Source organism: Thermobia domestica, chromosome 13 (assembly GCF_964235325.1).
Source record: "Thermobia domestica chromosome 13, izTheDome1.hap1.1, whole genome shotgun sequence".
In the NCBI taxonomy this organism is placed as follows: Eukaryota; Metazoa; Arthropoda; class Insecta; order Zygentoma; family Lepismatidae; genus Thermobia; species Thermobia domestica.
The window spans coordinates 138,642,341-138,660,182 of NC_137466.1; positions in this window are offsets into that span (position 1 = coordinate 138,642,341).

The following is a 17,842-nucleotide window of genomic DNA, read 5'->3' on the forward strand; positions in this document are numbered from 1 at the left end:
TTCTACAGCTGTTTTCGTCCTTACCTTTTCCTTCTACTGGTGGTTCATAGTGGTAGCAGAGCATTGTTATTTTTCACCATGACACTTCCACCCCTCCACCTCACAATACTGCAACGCCCTTCTCCTGTCCCGATCTGCGTAACTCAGCGTCACTATCAGGAACGAGCCGGATACGCTTCAAATTGGGCGCCATTTCTCAAGCACTATATTTGGTTACTGTTGCCTTCAGCTTATATGAATTGGCCGTTACAGATAATAGTTTGCTAAACACTATTTTCACAGAAAATTCTGTATTTCTTTTTTAAGAAAGTTAATATTATTTAATATATCACAAAAATGACTTCAGTGACAATGAAGCAGACCTTGAAGAGAAAGCAGAGGAAAGCTCTTCTGAGGAAGAGACCAAACCCAGAGACGGAACATCTAAACCGAAGCTAGATTTGACTGAAACTGCTATGATTGCTCAGAGGTACAATGTAATCAAAAGGCCTGTGGCACATATAACATCAACTGTGCTTCAGGCAGCTTTAAAGGCTGGAATTATAACCTCTCAACAATCTAGCAACATAACTCTTCTTTAATTGTGGACAGGAGCAAAATGAGGCGTGCGAAACTTAAGGTTGCTCGGAATTTAAAAGTAAGTTCTCGAAATGATGATCCCATTAAAAGCCTATACTTTGATGGTCAAATGGAAGACACTAAAACACACGCAGGCATCGTTAGAGAAGAGCACTTATCACTTGTGGCTGAACCTAACTCTCAATACGTTGGTGACGTGACACCATCCTCTGGCTCTGGCCATGACAAGACTACGGCTATTTTCGAGTACTTCATGAACCAAATCGAAGGTGGCTTTGATGAAGTAGAGGTTCTTGGGTGTGATGGAACAAACACTAACACTGGTTGGAAGGGAGGTATACGTCGAAAATTAAAGGAACTAACAGGCTATTTGTCTCTTGCATTTTAATGAACTGCTTTTCCGAGCTCTCTTCACGCATATTGGCACTAACTCAAGCCCCTATTCTTACACAGGTCCCACAGGTTCAAAACTATCTGACTGTGAAAAGCTTCCAGTGGTGTCATTCAAATCAACAAAATGTGACTTACCTCATCACAGTCAGAAGAGCTCAGAAAATTCAGTAAAGACCTGAGATACTTATCTCAAGTCTTCCATTTCCAATGATCCTCGTCACGTCTTTGAGACCATTCATAGGTTTAGATAATTACCAAATGAATATCAGGCTGTAATCCGTTCATCCATTCAGACGAATGCATTTTTCGCACTCCCAGAGAATGTTCTTTTCGCCATGATGAATGATGGTCTATTTGCTGTCCGACAAGATGCATTACATAAGATTCTTAGTGCTCGAAAACACGAAGCAGAGATTAGATATAACATCATTCCCAGACTGAATTTTGAGGCGAAAGATTACACTGAAACGATCTTTTGGGAAAGCACTGATATTTCAATAGCTGTACCACCAGTTCTAAGGACGGTATCAAACAAATAGCTCGTGGACAAACTTTCACTTTCTGACAACACTGTGCCAGAATAGTCCTCCAACGTCTATCCATGCCACACGATGGCAATAGAACGGATAGTGAAATTAGTCACTGAAGCAGCCTCTCGAGTATATAGCAGTGATACTAGGGACGGGATAATCAGGTCAACCTTACTTTCTAGGCAAGCTGTGTCTAAATTGCAATCAAAGTCCCAATTTGTGACAATTTTTCCTGACAGTGACGAATTGGATGAGTTCATCCGTCTCTATATATGGTTGGTTGGTTGGGTAGGGCTGGCGCAGGAGCCCTACGTGCACCCACCTCCACATGGTTGACTCTGGGACGCTTGGACAGCCTATATGACCAGGTGAGCGGGGACCTGCACAACCGCTTAAATGTACTGAATTTGCCCCCTTTTCTGGCCCCAGAGGAGGCATCCCTATCCCTCCAAGGGCAAATAACTGGCATTTTTATACTTAAATGTCAGTTTTCTAAGCAACTAACATGTACTTAACCAAAAAATGTTTACTTTAACATAACTAAAATTCATGAAGAACTTTGGTATTTTTTCTACTTTTCAGTGAAATTTTGAAACTTTGAGGCAATAGTTCTCACAGAAGATATTATCCGATTTGAAAAAAAAATCTGTACCTGTAATATCCATGTGGGTTGGCCACTTTTGCCAGGTATTACATTTCGTTCCGAAAAAAAAAGTGGTAAAACGCTGCACCCTATTACGCCACTGGTTACTATGAACGAAAATGGAGTTTTGAAATAGTTGTAACTAATCGAGTAATATCTTAAGTGTTTTGCAGAGGGTAGGGCCCAACCGGAAATTTCCGGGTATCCGGGCGGCCCAAATCCGTCTCTGGCACTCGTCATTTTTCACAGACATTTTTCACAGTATTTGGTGTCAGATGGGCAGTTTGGTCTTTTAGTCCATAACCTGTCGTAGACTGTTTCTACACGTCATATTTTAGTAACTGAAGACAAGGTATTATCTTCAGTGGACATTCATACGAATATAGGCATAGGAAATGGAACAAAATAGTAATACAACGGAGTTTAATGTAAAATGTATGATATTTTTCAGATCAAATATGCAAATTGGTGCAATTACCTCTTTGCAAATCAGTAAAGCCTATAAATGAAATATTTGTTATGAATAGAATATGGTCAGGGCCGTCCCGTGGGTTTGGGCAAGTAAGCGATCGGCTAGAGGGCTCCGCATTCTTGGCTTCTGCAAAACGTTTAGAGATGACGAGAGCATTATTGTGTAAAACATTGTTATAACTCTATATTGTTAATGTCATGAAGTGCATTTAGTGGTATATCACTATCATTGAAATAAAAAAAGTAAAAATTCTCGCAAACAAAATATATTCATGCTGGATATGAAATGTATACCGTTTTTACCCTCTGCTACTGTGTACCCTTGTCCAAAAGTAGACACCACGAAAAGATGTTTTTCTTAGGGAAAAAGGAGATATTGTGTAGCCACTTTCTTGAATTTTGACTGAGAAATCCTACCTATAATCTTACTTCCATCCCGTTCCTGGAAAGGAACAGCTCTTATTCTTCTGTCAGTGACGCCATTGACATTAAATTTGTGTTTCTTCTTTTTCATTTTCTTTTCTGTTTTTTATTCTATCCTCCGACGACCTATTGTATGTCTTTGTTATTCGTATCTCCGTTTTGCTTTTATTCTTTCTTGATTTTCTCTTTTTTATCAATTCACTGTTTTCAAATATCTACAATAATATATGAACAATCGTGTAGTTAGTATCTTTGATGCTTTGATGTATCTATAAGTTAGCATATTGAGGATCCCATCGTCGTTTATCTTGACAGGAATCAGCTACCTATTTCAAACAAGTAGATCTCCCATTGTTTTCACGAAGCTATACGAACATTTCCCTGCAAAAGTCACCTGGTTTCCATCAAATGTTCACCCATGTAAGTACCGATTTGAACAGTTAGTGATTGGCTTAAGTGATTTTACAGGACTCGGTAGATCTGTACCGCTAAGGCTGGCCTTATGTAATAAAGTAAATCACACGTTCCGTACATTTGATTCAGATTGACATGATATATATTTAAGTGTAAATAATGTATTTGGGGTAGTGAATGGGATAGGCTACGACAGACTTCATTTTAGAAAACTGAACCTATATTCAGCATGCAGGGTATTCGGAGATAACACAATATAGCGTATTTACGCGTGTATGCCGCGCCCCCGTGTAAGCCGCGCACCCCAATTTCTGGAACGTTAAAATTGAAAAAAAACTCGTGTAAACAGCGCACATCAATTTAACAACAGCACGTAAAACCACACAAATCACAGACTTTCATGTATGGTAGCGTATATCGGTACTCACCAACGTAACACGAGGTACTTGAATGTTAATAGTACCTGCTTCACAGAGTAACAAATCCGACTGGGCTTCAAATACCACTAGTACCATGAATTTACAAAAGGATGCCCGGGCGCCAAAAGTGGCCATAGTAAGAATTTCCAAGTACGCTGCAACTAGTCAATTGTCATCAGCTGCAATAGCCATACATTGATCCTTATTGAAAACTAGTGTATGGTGGAAGACTTGGCCAATAGATGATAGTACATGTACCGTATTTTTGTGATCGGTCGATCATGTAGATGTAAGAGGAAAAATGAGCTGTTACTTGTCATTTTATATTAAAACTTTTCTACTCTTGTAAAATTACTCACAATATTTCAGTATGAGATTAATAAAAACTCCCCGTGATTTTAAATGCTTCGTGGCTCAGTCAATTCTACATTTCCTCGTGTATGCCGCGCACCCTGTTTTTTGACTTCGTTTTTTTACAGAAAAGGTGCGCGGCATACACGGATAAATACGGTAATGTTAAGAAGTAAATCCTTACACAAAAAGATGAAGAATAAGTTATAGAAAAACATAGGTGCACAAATGCGTCATTTCAAAACTATAATCCGCCAAGAATTAGTCGGAACTATAAAATAAAACAATAAATCGAAAAAAATACCGGATCAAGTTTTGGTAAAATAACAGCGACTATTTTGAATCTAGATTCCATTAATGCAACAGTGGATGTATAATAATGGCGGCGATAGAGTTAGCCTCAAACCATATAAGGGAATGTATGACGAACTGAAAACTGATACACTTTCCATATCCAATGTTTAATTAACCCTTTCAGATCTTTTTATATTTTCTGACCTTGTCTGAACTAGTCTGAACAATTTTGACAAATTATACCAAATGATAGCTTTCCAAAGTTAAAACCTATTGCATTAACACCATTTATTAAATTAGGGGCGAACATCATGGTGTAAAACTTGCCCACTAGATGTACGTATAACGAAAATCAAGCAACTAACATCCGACATTTCACGAAATCAATCGCAGAAAGCATGTCGAGCATCACTCAACATCGAACTGGTACGGACAAAATTAAATGTCGAGACCCACTCGACAAAGGGTTGCCGAAGTTTAATGAAATCTAGGCTTAAAATAATCAGTATGTTCTTTTACCCCATCCTTATTCGACATTCTATTCTCAAGGTATGGCTCTTTATATAGCATCCCGACTAATTTTCGACGTTGTATAACTCCGAAATAAGGCATTTGTGCATTCATGTTGGTTTTAAATTTGCCCATGTCTTTTCGAACACCCTATATATTCCTAGATCATCATGTGAAACTAACGCATCATGACCATGAGCAGAAAAGAAATAAATCGCTTTATCTAACAACGTAAATTGCTTTCCAAGCACTCTAACGACCTTTCATCCTTCTTATTAGTCTCTTGCAAAAGAAATATTTTAATTATTGGGAGATATCAAGAGATCTTCTATAAACACACCGATATTACTTCTCTCATCGTTTATTTTTCTCGTTATCTAGCAATAAAAATACATACTATCAACCAAAACAGTCTCAAAAATAAGAAGATGTCATCAACATGCAGAATTGTTCCAGGAATAAGGAAAATGTTCCCTTGTGTTGTGTCAGAAGCCTTTCCCAGCTTTCGTCGCTATATTAATTATCTATAGTAAATAAACAAACTTGAAATAGCGTCTCCACTATACGAGACGGATGCGTAAATGAGGAAAATATTTACACACGTACACAGACAGAGAATGAAAAAGAGAAAGAAAATATAATACGTGTAGTATTACTAGTCTACTTGTTCCAAAGTTACTGGAAAAAGAGAAAAGAGCGATGTTGGATCACAAGTAATGCTTTTGCCTCTAGCGCAAAAGTTCCGTGTTTCGATCACAGCTAACTGTATTTGTTGTAGATATCTTATTATACGAGGGTAAGTCAAATTATCAGCAATGTAGCTATAACCTTTCCTACATTGTTCACGCTGACCTCTGTCCTTCTTTATTTTATTGCTATGTTGTTGTGGTCATGCTATGAAAGTTTGGCCCTAACTCCTCCATTTATAACGACCACTAAATGTGCATTACTATGAAAAACACCAATTTGTAATTAGCTTAATGCTTGTTTTGCATATTTTATATGTCGTTATAGCCCTCAGTCCGTATATTTATATAATTTAGGTTACTGTTTTTATCAAAAACCATCTAAACACTTCATTTAGATATGTAGTACGTAATAAATTAAACATTTATACACTTTTAAATATTGCACATGTATATATCACAAGATGGATTCTCTATATATATTATATGTTTTTCGTTGCTATGACGAGTTACAGAACATATCGTATCACTATCACAACAGAACATCAATCATAACAGAAAACAAATTATAACTATTTCTCTTTATATTTTCTTCTTCTTCCTTTCGAACAGGTTGTGCATATTTTAAAAGCACATTTTGCCCGTAAATACAAGTTATTATATACAAATTACACAATACCGTTACACATTTGTCTTTCTTTTGTTGCAGATAGATCATGGCCACTCCATTAGAACAATGAGCAGTCATCCGGTTTTTATGATTGTCCGGCTCCTTCCTCGTGCATAACACTTGTGCGACCATTTTTTAAAATTTTTTCAATCCATTCATAGACACTCCGTTGCCGCAAGGGCAAGGCACTGTTCCTGTAGTGTACCGAAAGTCCTTGATGGATTGCGGCCGCTGATACACTTTCCAACCACAAAAACCGGAACATAGTTCATTGTTTCTCTGGAGCAAACTTCTAATAGAGCGGTCATGATCTATCTGTAACAAAAGAAAGACAAATGGAGGAATTAGGATCAAACTTTCATAGCATGACCATAACAGCATAATAAAATAAACGAGGACAGAGGTCAGTATGATATGTAAGAAAAGTTATAGCTACATTACAAATTATTTTTGGCTTACCTCATATCTCATTAGTCTTACCAGTAATGTGCATCGTAGGCATGCTAGTATCATAACGATCGCAAATGCATTTTAGTTATCACTTTCACTTATACAGGCGGTATGGTCCTCGTATAGCATTAATTTTCATATTAGCCAATATACGATTTTCTCGAAAATTACACATCATAATTTAACTTTAAGCCTGGCATTTTGTTCAGTTTGTACGTTTACAAATATGTAAGTTTTCAATTGTGTCTTATTATGGATATCATGGACCTAAACAGCATATCTGTGGAAAACTGTTGCTATTCGATTATTATGTGGTCAATAGATACTCGCCTTGGATATTCGATTTCATTCTAACCATACCAAGGCGTTCAACATTCACAATCACTATAGTAGAGTAAAATCGGGGTAAGTTCATCTGTAATTTTGGAAAAGGCAAAATGTTTATTGGAATTACTTGTGCGATACAATCTCTACTTTGACAATTACTTTACAACAGTTCAATTACTATTACTCTTGGTGAGAAAGTATTTGTAGGTACAGAAACAATAAAAGAAAATCATTTGCTGAAGTGTAGTTTAGAAAACTCAAAACCTCTGAAATAAGAGAAACGTGGATGGTTTCCCCTACAATACAACGAATGACGCAATTGTCGTAAAATAGTATGATAATAACATTGTCGCCTTAGCATCAAATTGCTGTAGTGTTATTTCGTTCTACAAGACAATTCGAATTAGCTCTGTCGGTGGAGAGAAAATGAAAATAAGTATGGACTGTCCATTCATTAATCCTGGTATACTTCATCTAAAGAGCGTGTTCAGAAAACAGGAGGAACTCAAGCTATAAGAGTTGACCACCTTGTCAAATGCTCCATGTTTGAACATTACTGTGCGGCTTGAGAGAATTAAGATATCTATCGTCTTTCTGTGTTTGGCTCTTCTCTATGGACCTGGAGTCGACAGGGGGATGGAGATAGAGGGAGAAGGTGATGGTATCCCTACCGGAGGAAGCAAGGAATCATAAGAGGCTAGCAGCTTCCTAAAGAGGTCAATGACAAGAACCATTGGGCCCAGGAAGGTACGTGGTATCTCATTAGGACACCTTTGATGGTTGTGAGGCATGATATTAAAGTCACCCCTACCGAAGGAATGAATTTGATGCCTCTCAAATGGGAATATCTGCCATTGTACATGGAACTACATCATCCATTGTACAGGAATGTACGGTGTACCTCTTCCTTCAAATGAGGTAGGCATGATCTGAAACTTTATCGTCCCTACCGGGGAAGAAATCCTTCGGGATACTTCCCAAGTAGGTGAGTAAGACGTGTCCTTGGGTCCTGGATGTGGTTGTTGGGCGTCTGCATAATATCGCTTGATCCTGTTGAACAACAAGTAGTTAGACAGGCCAGGAACCCTCGGGTCATCCTGGTTCCTAAATGACACTGAAGGCTGTGGTCATAGCGTGGGACTCGGTAACTTTAGGGCCATGTTCTCCAAGGGAGAGGTGAACTTGCCTTATAACGTTCGAGTGCAAACACTGCGTATGATTTTAGATTCCTACTCGCTAGGGGACTGGTGTAGGTCGTAAGGGTTTAGTATAGTTAGGCTGTTTAAGAATCTGACAATTAAGTGTAGTTTTTCTCAAATACTTACATGTTAATCGTAATTAACGGACCAGTCGCACTGTTAACGCTGGTCTAAAAAGAAGATTATCCTCTTTGATGCTGACAGAAAGAGTGCAGGTAGACACTCATCGTACTCGGTCTCTTCATTGTACAGAGAAACCTACACACTGGATATGTGGGCCAATTTGACAAAAATGTTGCTTCAATAGGAATATCAATACGTGTAAAGAAATGATGGTACTTTGCCTGCATTCAAGATTGATACCGTATGTCAAAATCAATGTCTGTTCATTAAGAAAACTGAGGGAGAAAATGTACTTATTGTGAATTTCCAAAATTTGTTACTGAAACATATTGTAACATGTATGGTACATCTTCACTACACAAAGTGGCGTATGGAAGTCCCATGGAAGTGTGTGTTTTCCAAACTTAAACTTAACTTGGACAAAAATGGACATGAACTTGAGAGCTGAGAACAGCGACGTTGTGGTAATTGTCACAAACGTACAAGATTGGTGTGTAGAAAATGTTATAGTAGTTCGCATGTTCATTGTTGGTATGTGTATCATGTAAAAACAAATAAATAAGTAAATAAATAAACTAAGAGCGTTTATATAAACAAAAAGAGATATTTTGTAATGTGTATGTAATGTAGTTAAAACTTATTCATTCATGTATTTACAAACAAAAATACCAACTATTGCAGTGTATCAAAGGGAAAGTTTATAGCATTTAAATAGTTCTTACAATCCCAAGTGTCACTAAGAGATGACATCCACATTAGGGTGGAGTGAAATAGTGGTCCAAAAAAATTTTTTGGAATTAATTTTTCTAATAGGGCGGAAAAGTTGCCTTACCATTAGAGTACTGTATCACAAAAATATTAGTCTCGTTAATTAATTCCTTTGGGTGCCACACGGGACTTGAAATTTGGCTGTAATCCAATATTTTTATCCGTATTGGTAAAAGGGACAAAATTATTTTTTCTGTATTATTTTTTTCTAATAGAGAGAAAAAGTTGCCTTACCATTAGAGTACTGTGCCACAGAAATATTAGTCTCCTGAGTCATTTCCTTTGGGTGCTATACGGACTTGAAATTTGGCTGAAATATGTATTTTTAACAGTATTGTGAAATGAGTCATTTTTTTTTTCTGTTCGGAAAAGTTGTTATACGACAATATTGTATCACAGAAACCTCACTCCTCTGAGTCAGTTCCTTTTAGTGTTATAGATATAGAGGGCTCGAAAAGTTAGTTGTAACGTACTTATATTTTTTACATTATACTTGAATGGAAAAATGAAATTAAGTATCTTACATATATGCTATATTCGAATACAACATCTTTATAATTATTACAAATATTTCACAAGTTTCATAACATCAACTTTTTTGTTCCTTATCTTAGTTTGAAAATCAGTTGGAAAATCTTTATAAACAGTGAACAAACATAAAAAAGAACACTACCTTGTACGTAATATTGGACTAGATTTACGTGTAGTCTGTATTACCCTACGTATATACTCGACTACAGGCATCATTGATAAATATTGTATATTAATAATATTGGAGAGGCGATTTTTCATTCTTGTCTCTTTTTGAATATAAGCTAAGAAAGCTTTATAATATGATATGTGAAAAAAAAGAATACACCACTCAGTACAAACATATGACTTAGGTTTGTGTGTGTAGTGTATGATATAATAGACATCTTCACACAATTTTTAGATTAATTGCAAATATAAGAAAAGTTATGTAATGACATGAACATTTCTGATCTCAGTTTGAAAATAACCTAGGAAATCTTAATATACAAATAATATGTGAAAACATGACAAAATACATTACTTTCTATTCTTGAAAATGAGCTAGGAAAACTTCATATCAAAATAATATGTGGAGATACATGTCAACATACATTACACTGTAGAAAACTCTGACTTTGTGTTGAAGACAGGCGTACGTCTTCGGGACTCGAGTCTTGCCCTTATGTATCCATCTCGTGCACTTACACCACAAACACAAGACGATGCTTCTGTCACCAATTTTACACATCGTTCTACAGCTTGGCTAAGGCATGGAATATTCGGAATTTCAATATTTGTGGTATCACCTTGAATGACTATGAATATTCGCAGCAGTGAGATCCATAATAAGTGTGTGTGTGGGGGGGGGGCAAGTTATAGCCAAATCTGTCCAGTTTATGAGTTGTGTGTAGTCTTCAGCTTCAAAATTGAGTAATGGAATGTCGTAATTTCTGATTCCAGGCATTTGCGAGGTTTTTGCCTTAAGGACTCGTAGTAACCCCAGTTCTCTGATATGTTTCTTCTCATCTGTCATCATAGAGAGGAGAATGTTTTCAGAATGTGCAAAATTTACATTTCTTTGAAGTACAGGATCAATAACAGCCTTGTACTTTTCAGGAAGGAAGCGCGATAACTGAATTATTTTGAAGAAATGTCTTGATCCATCTGTGCCAAAACGTTTCTGTTTTATGCTGAATCAAACTGGCGCATACACTTTTACAACATACTGAGAGAGCACTTTTAATTCTTCTGAAGGGTTTGGTGTAGCTACATACAATCGAAAAATTCTGTTTGCTGTAGGAACCCACCTGACGTGCGAAATGTTTCCTGGATAGCGTTTTGCCAAAGAATCAGGAAAATGTCCATTTGAAACAGCCCTGCAAATCTCATACAAATATTTCTGATCCGCACTGAGATCATTATAATTCTCGAAAGCTGAAAGATGGCTCTCAATTACAACATATTCCACAACTGGTTGGTTTTCACAATTTAATAATGATCCTCCAATCTGTCCAGAAAATGCATGAGGACCTGTTGTCTTACCATCAATTGATTCTAGCAAATGTCTTAAAGGGAGCTCATTTACGTGCAGCAGACAAACCAACCATTGCAAAAGTCTCTGAACAGACTCTTGTAAACGTCGTATTATTCCACCCTTTCTGCCAGTATTTGTAGCAGTCCTTGTATTTGTAGCACGAAAATTTGAAATATTTTCACTCTACGTATTTAAAAATGCTTTGGCAGAATAAAAACACATACTCTCCATTTCAATTCTTTTTAGTTCAAGTTTCTAAGACAATTATTTGGCAGGATATGAACCATTCCTCTAGTCTCCTTGCTCGCCAACCTAAAAGTTGGAAAAGTTTGCGGAAGGAAAGGGTTAACAGTGCTGGTGGCACCCAAAGATAATAGATTTCAACGAAAATAAATATTGATTTTTAAAATACTTGCTAAGGAGCAATAATCCCGCACTATTAGAATACCGATGTGCAAACTTCAATTTTTCACTCCACCCTAATCCACATATTACTATTATCCTTATGTTCTTGGACTAACTGCAACATATATTACAATGAGGAAGTCCCAATGACTGAAAAACATATAGTAGTTCCAATAACTTACGGACTAACGAATTAGAGGGGCATACTGAAAATCGTGATCAACATGTTTTTATACCCGTAATCTTTAATTGTAAGTGAAACCAAGTATATAATCTCAATCTACAGACCATTCTTTATTTCTTTTCGGACTTTGACGCTGTTTGTTGCTAGCACGTGACCACAGGTAGGATTTCCAAAATGGCGGACAGCGATGTTTCGTTTCGACAGCGTGCTGTGATTGAATTCCTTGTTAAAAAGGATCAATCTACTTCTGAAATTCATCGCAGACTGCCAGAAGTGTTAGGAGGTGGGTGAAACATTTTAAGGATGGAAACACGAGTATCGAAGATGAGTCCTCGAACTACCAGTGGGCGCCCTCGAACTGCTTCCGCGGAACGCAAGAAAGTAAGGGTTGATGAGCTGATTAGAGGAGATAGGCGTGGCACTGTGAATGAAATCGATGCAAAACTTAGTGATGTACATAGTGCGGTGCAAGAAATGATTCACAGCTTAGGTTATTGGAAGGTTTGTGCCCTTTGGGTTCTACGTTCATTAACCGAGGACTACAAACGTCAGAAATTAATCATTGCCCAAACCCTTCTTTAGAGATTTTGACATGAAAGTGATGACTTTTTGAAGAGTATTCTGACTGGAGATGAAAGCTGGTTCCATGATTATGAACTTGGAACAAAACGACAGAGTAGGGAATGGTACCACTTGAATTCGCCACCAAAAAAGAAAGCGAAGACAGTGCAATCTTTAGGGAAAGTTATGGGGAGCGTCTTCTGAGATTCACAGGATTGCATTCTGGTTTACTTTCTTGAGCCTGGGCAAACCATAAATTCTACCCACTACATCCAGACACTTTTGAAGCTCCGTCGTGCCTTGCGTGATAGACGTCCTGGAAAGAAGATCATCCTTCAACAAGATAATGATCGTTTGCATATTGCATATGCCACTGTGGAGCAGATCAAGGGATTTGGGTGAGAAACACTTTTACATACTCCTAACAGCCCCGACATGCCAAGCAGTGCGTCAGTGTCTACGGGCAGCTGAAACAGGAACGTCATTTCAGGTTTTGTTTGGAGGGGGCAAAACCCCTTGATATAAGTAAAATTTCGCATTTTTCACAGATTTAATACTCTTTTATTGATAAGATCTATATAAATCTCAAACTCAGAGGGGGCAAATGCCCCTCCCTGCCCTTCCTAAATAATGCCCCTGAGCTGAAACAGAGTCCTATCGCAAGTATATTTTCAAAGTTGCAGAACGATGGGGAAAAAATGGGCAAAAGAACGGAGGCTATGTGGTAAAGTGAAAGAAATGTCTGTAGATTGAGATGATATATTTGATTTCATTTGCAAATAAAGATGTAAAGATATGGAAAAACGTTGTTCACGACTTTCAGTATGCCCCTCGTATTCCTTTATTTTCATGTATCAAGATTTTTATTTACTACATCATTCTTTTGTGATTGAATTCAACTTGATATAAATAATTCCAAGCTGATAACCTTTTCACAGTAGAAATAAATTACCTAGTTCATTTTTTTTTTACTGAATGGCAAGACTGAGGAAAACCTGACAAAATCTTAGTTAACATGGCTAACTGCGAGATTTTACAACAGAACCTGTCAGTTACGAAAGCTACCAGGGAAGCAAGAAAGTTCGTGCGCTTTTATACTATGAAAGAAAACTCTCAATTACAGGATTTTAACGGTTTATTTATTCGGCAAAATAGCCTCCATTTGCTTCTACAATCTTCTCCCAGCGCTCAACAAGCTTGTAAATTCCAGTTTTGTAGAATATTTGTTCCCGAGACTCGAAAAACTCAGCAACTGCATTTTTGACGTCTTGTTCAGTCTTGAACTGCCTGCCACGCATAAAAAAGTCCATGGCCAAGAATAAATGGTAATCCGAAGGGGCGACATCTGGGGAGTAGGAAGGATGAGGTAGAAGCTCCCAACCAAGTTCTAAGATTACCTCCAGCGTCTGTTTTGTGGTGTGAGGGCGCGCGTTGTCCTTGTGATAGAGCACACCTCTTCTGTTCACTAGTGCTGGCTGTTTCTGGGTCAGTTTGGGGGCTACCGTTCTCAGTTGTGATGAGTACACATCTTTGACAATTGTCTGACCACGTTCCAAGAATTCGTAGTGCACGATACCGTTTGTAGTCCACCAAACACAGAGCAAAACATTGCGTTGATGGGTGTTCAGTTTTGCAGTCAAAAGCTTCGGACCATTCGGTGATAGAAACTGGTATAACCGTTTTTTATTGTCATACATGGCCCACTAGTTAATATACGATCCAAAATTGGACAGATATTGTGTCTCGTCAACAAAAATGAACAGATATTCAGTCTTAGAAATTGGCTCGTAGCGGTCAGCTGGTGAGGGACCCACTGACTCAGTTTCAGGTCTTCTCCAACTGATGCAGACTTACCCGAATGGTTTCCCTGCTTACCTCGAATCGGTGAGCAAGTTCCTCACATGTTTGACTCGAATCATCTTTAATAACGGCCTTCAGATGGTCCATATCCACTGATTTAGGCCTCCCAGAGCGAGGCTTATCTTGCAACGTCTCGTCACCATTTGGAAAGGTCTGGAATCATATTTGTGCTGTACGTTTACTTATTACACCCTCTCCAAACGCAACACATATTTTTCTAGCTGCTTCTGCACCATTTGTCCCCAGTTTAAACTCGTAAAGCAAACAAGCTCTAAAAACTTCATTTGACACTGACATGATCACGAGCGATTTTTACACACTACACTAACAAATGCGTTGTTATATTCACCGTGGCAAACAGTCAAAACTTTCATGCTACGGCGACAGATGTCGCCGCAGCAGCCAAATGGAAGCGGGAGTGGTTCAAAAGCGCACGAACTTTGTTGTTTCCCTGGTATATGTTTATTGTTTATCCACCCCCTTTCCATAACTGGAAATATAACAATTCATTCATCAATAAAGCACTGTTCTGCAGTATTCATGAACAGTGATATTTTCTGGAGAACCATATTTCCATCTGGAGCTACGAAATTTTCTTCGAAATTATAATGCCATTCTTTCAGAGACTATTCTTCACTCTTCGCATGTTGAAAAATTCCCCAGGGGAAATCTGTAAACACCAGAAAACACGAACACTAAGAAAATTACAAGAGAGTGACAATTGAAGCATTTTCAGCAGCCATGAACAATTCAGTTAATTTCCATGTTTTCCTGTGAGAAAGTAGATTGTACCCAATTTAAATTTATCCTGTAGCCGATATCTTCCTTTTGTAAGTACCGCTACTTGAACGTAAATTTGCATAAAATATTTAATAAAAAAATTAATGTTGTGGAGAACAATTAGCTGAATGAGAGAATCAAAAGAAAGTACAAAAATAAGTGACTTTATTGTCACGGGTCAAGATTGAGAAAGGAATTATCTAGTAGGGAAGTAATTATATTATAAGACAAGATTTATTATACCATTAGACAATAAGTTCTATTTCCGGTTTGTGTTGAAGAGTGAATGACACTTGTGAAATTATATTTTCGCATATGTGATTTATATTATAACAGAAGAGCGTCCGGATTGGCAAATAGGTAGTGCACTTGTCTTTGAAGCAGTTAGTAATGACTTGGATTTCAAGGAGAAAGCGGGAGTTTCTATTTATCACCAGAAATAGATAGGCTAAATCTAAGTCCCATAGTCCAGTTTATAGAATATTGTTCTTGATATATAATAATGCAAATTAAAATCATATTTGTTTGTGTACATGAATGGATATTCTTTCGCAGGAAAGTTTTAGTCTGTTTACTTAACAGAGCTAGACCGTAGGATTAGACCAGTCGAGCATACATAATTTGAAGAGTTCCTTTCTTATTAGAGATCTGAAGCGAATTGATAATCAAGATTAGTTATTAATGGACCAATGTGTGTCTTATGATACCACATAGAAATTAATGGTCCTACGTAATGTCCCTTTTTGTTTGGGAGTTATAATCGATAGATATTCAAGATTAAGAATAAGTCTCTATACGCGTATAACATCTCATTATATCATACATAAATTACTGGGTTATGTACTGTCATTTTTATTAGGAAGCTGTAGTGAATATATAATCAAAATTAAGAATTAATGGTCCTATATACTTGATTTGATTTGAAACTGCGAAATGTGTAGTCAACAGTCCCATTACTCCAAACGCTTTATTACTGGTTTTCTTACAAAGGATCATTGCCTACCTTCTTCTTTCAGGCAAGACCCCAATTGTTCTCACGGTGCTGGGTGAATGCTGCCCTACTGACCTGTTCCATCACTGCTTGATCCCGACAATCGCATGGGAATAGGTAGACAAATGTGGCTAGAACTTTCGTTAACTTTTACACTAATAGCTTTAAGTGAAAGTTTAAATCAAATACAGTATCCAAGTAAAAATGAAAGGAATTGTTAAAACAATATCACAACTTGAAAAGTGAGAAATGACTCATCTATCAACAACAGCATACAATATATATATATACATATATATATATATATATATATATATATATATATATATATATATATATATATATATATATATTTGTACTGCAATTATTAAAATAATAGAAACATCTGTTACATTACTACACGTTGTCTTATGTTGGTTCTGTGTTTGCTGGTAGTGAGCACTACGGAAAACTGTGTAGTGCGGATTCGTGCTGCAAAATGAGAGACGCCACGGGCAATTTTCAAAGGGAATTCAAGGCTGCCGGACACTGAAGAAAATTGTAACAAAGACCGAAACGCTAATGCGACTCAACCGACTAGAACCCAATTAACATCTGTAACAACCTATTTCTACAATCACAGTCCGACAAAATCTGCATAATCATAAATGGTTGGGTTGCAAAAATCAAGAATTCGGTGTTTGTAGAAGTTAAGAAGATTTCTGGCAAGATAGCAGTTTGGTGCACAATGCTGTTTATTTTCCTTTTCTGGTGAACTTTACATGTTACGTTTGTCCTAGTATGAGCCAAAGATTGAGTATATAAACAAGGAAGAGCTAAAACAAATATAATAATATTTGAGTATTATTGATATATCAATATGATGCAAATTTTAAAAGGAATAGTGTTACATAAATAATACTATGTGGATTTTATACTATAGTATTCTATATAGATTTTATACTCAATGTGTTAAAGCAATTTTCTCAATATCTGTTAAATAAAATATATGTCAATTGCAACTAGATTAATTGATTGAAAAAAAAAATAGTCAATGGAATTTGTCCGGCTGTGTACGATTTTCTAGCCTTAAGGTTTTGTAGCCTCTTAGAATGATGAAAGGCATGATCCACTAAGAATTTATAAAATTATCCTTTACATTTCTTAGTAATTTCTATATTTCAAGGCGTCTTTATCTCTTAGGGCACATAAGAATTCACTGCTTTACTTCTGGCTTTTTACATCCTCATTTACTGTATCTTAATTTTAGTTACTCCACATTTGACGCACATGTCTGGTTCTATAACGTAATTTTTGTCTCGCCGTGAATTGAATCTGGGACTGCGTAGGCTTGTGTTCAATTTAATCTGCTACATGATAGAATATCAGTAACCATTTTGAAGAAAAATCTTGGGAACCATTAGAGACTATTCTTTAGTCACTTAGATACTGTAAGGAAGAGTTCGTTTCGGTAAACGAATAATTGAACGAAATTGGTCATTTAATCATTGAGGGTGGTATTCATAGAGAATTGGATAATCAAGTTAGTCACACGATTAGTTAATGTCGTATTAGCTCTGTATTAAAGAGGGTGTACGTTTTGGTATTCAGAGTCTGCTTGGAGATCAGCTAATAAGTTGATTTTGTATGATTAACTAATATGACCGCAAAACCTCGAGTAAGGAAAATAAATATAGCAACTACAGAAATCTAGACGTGCGCATGTGTAGTCTGTAAAAATGAAAATATATGAAATTCGAAATGTTTTCATTGTGGTTTGACATC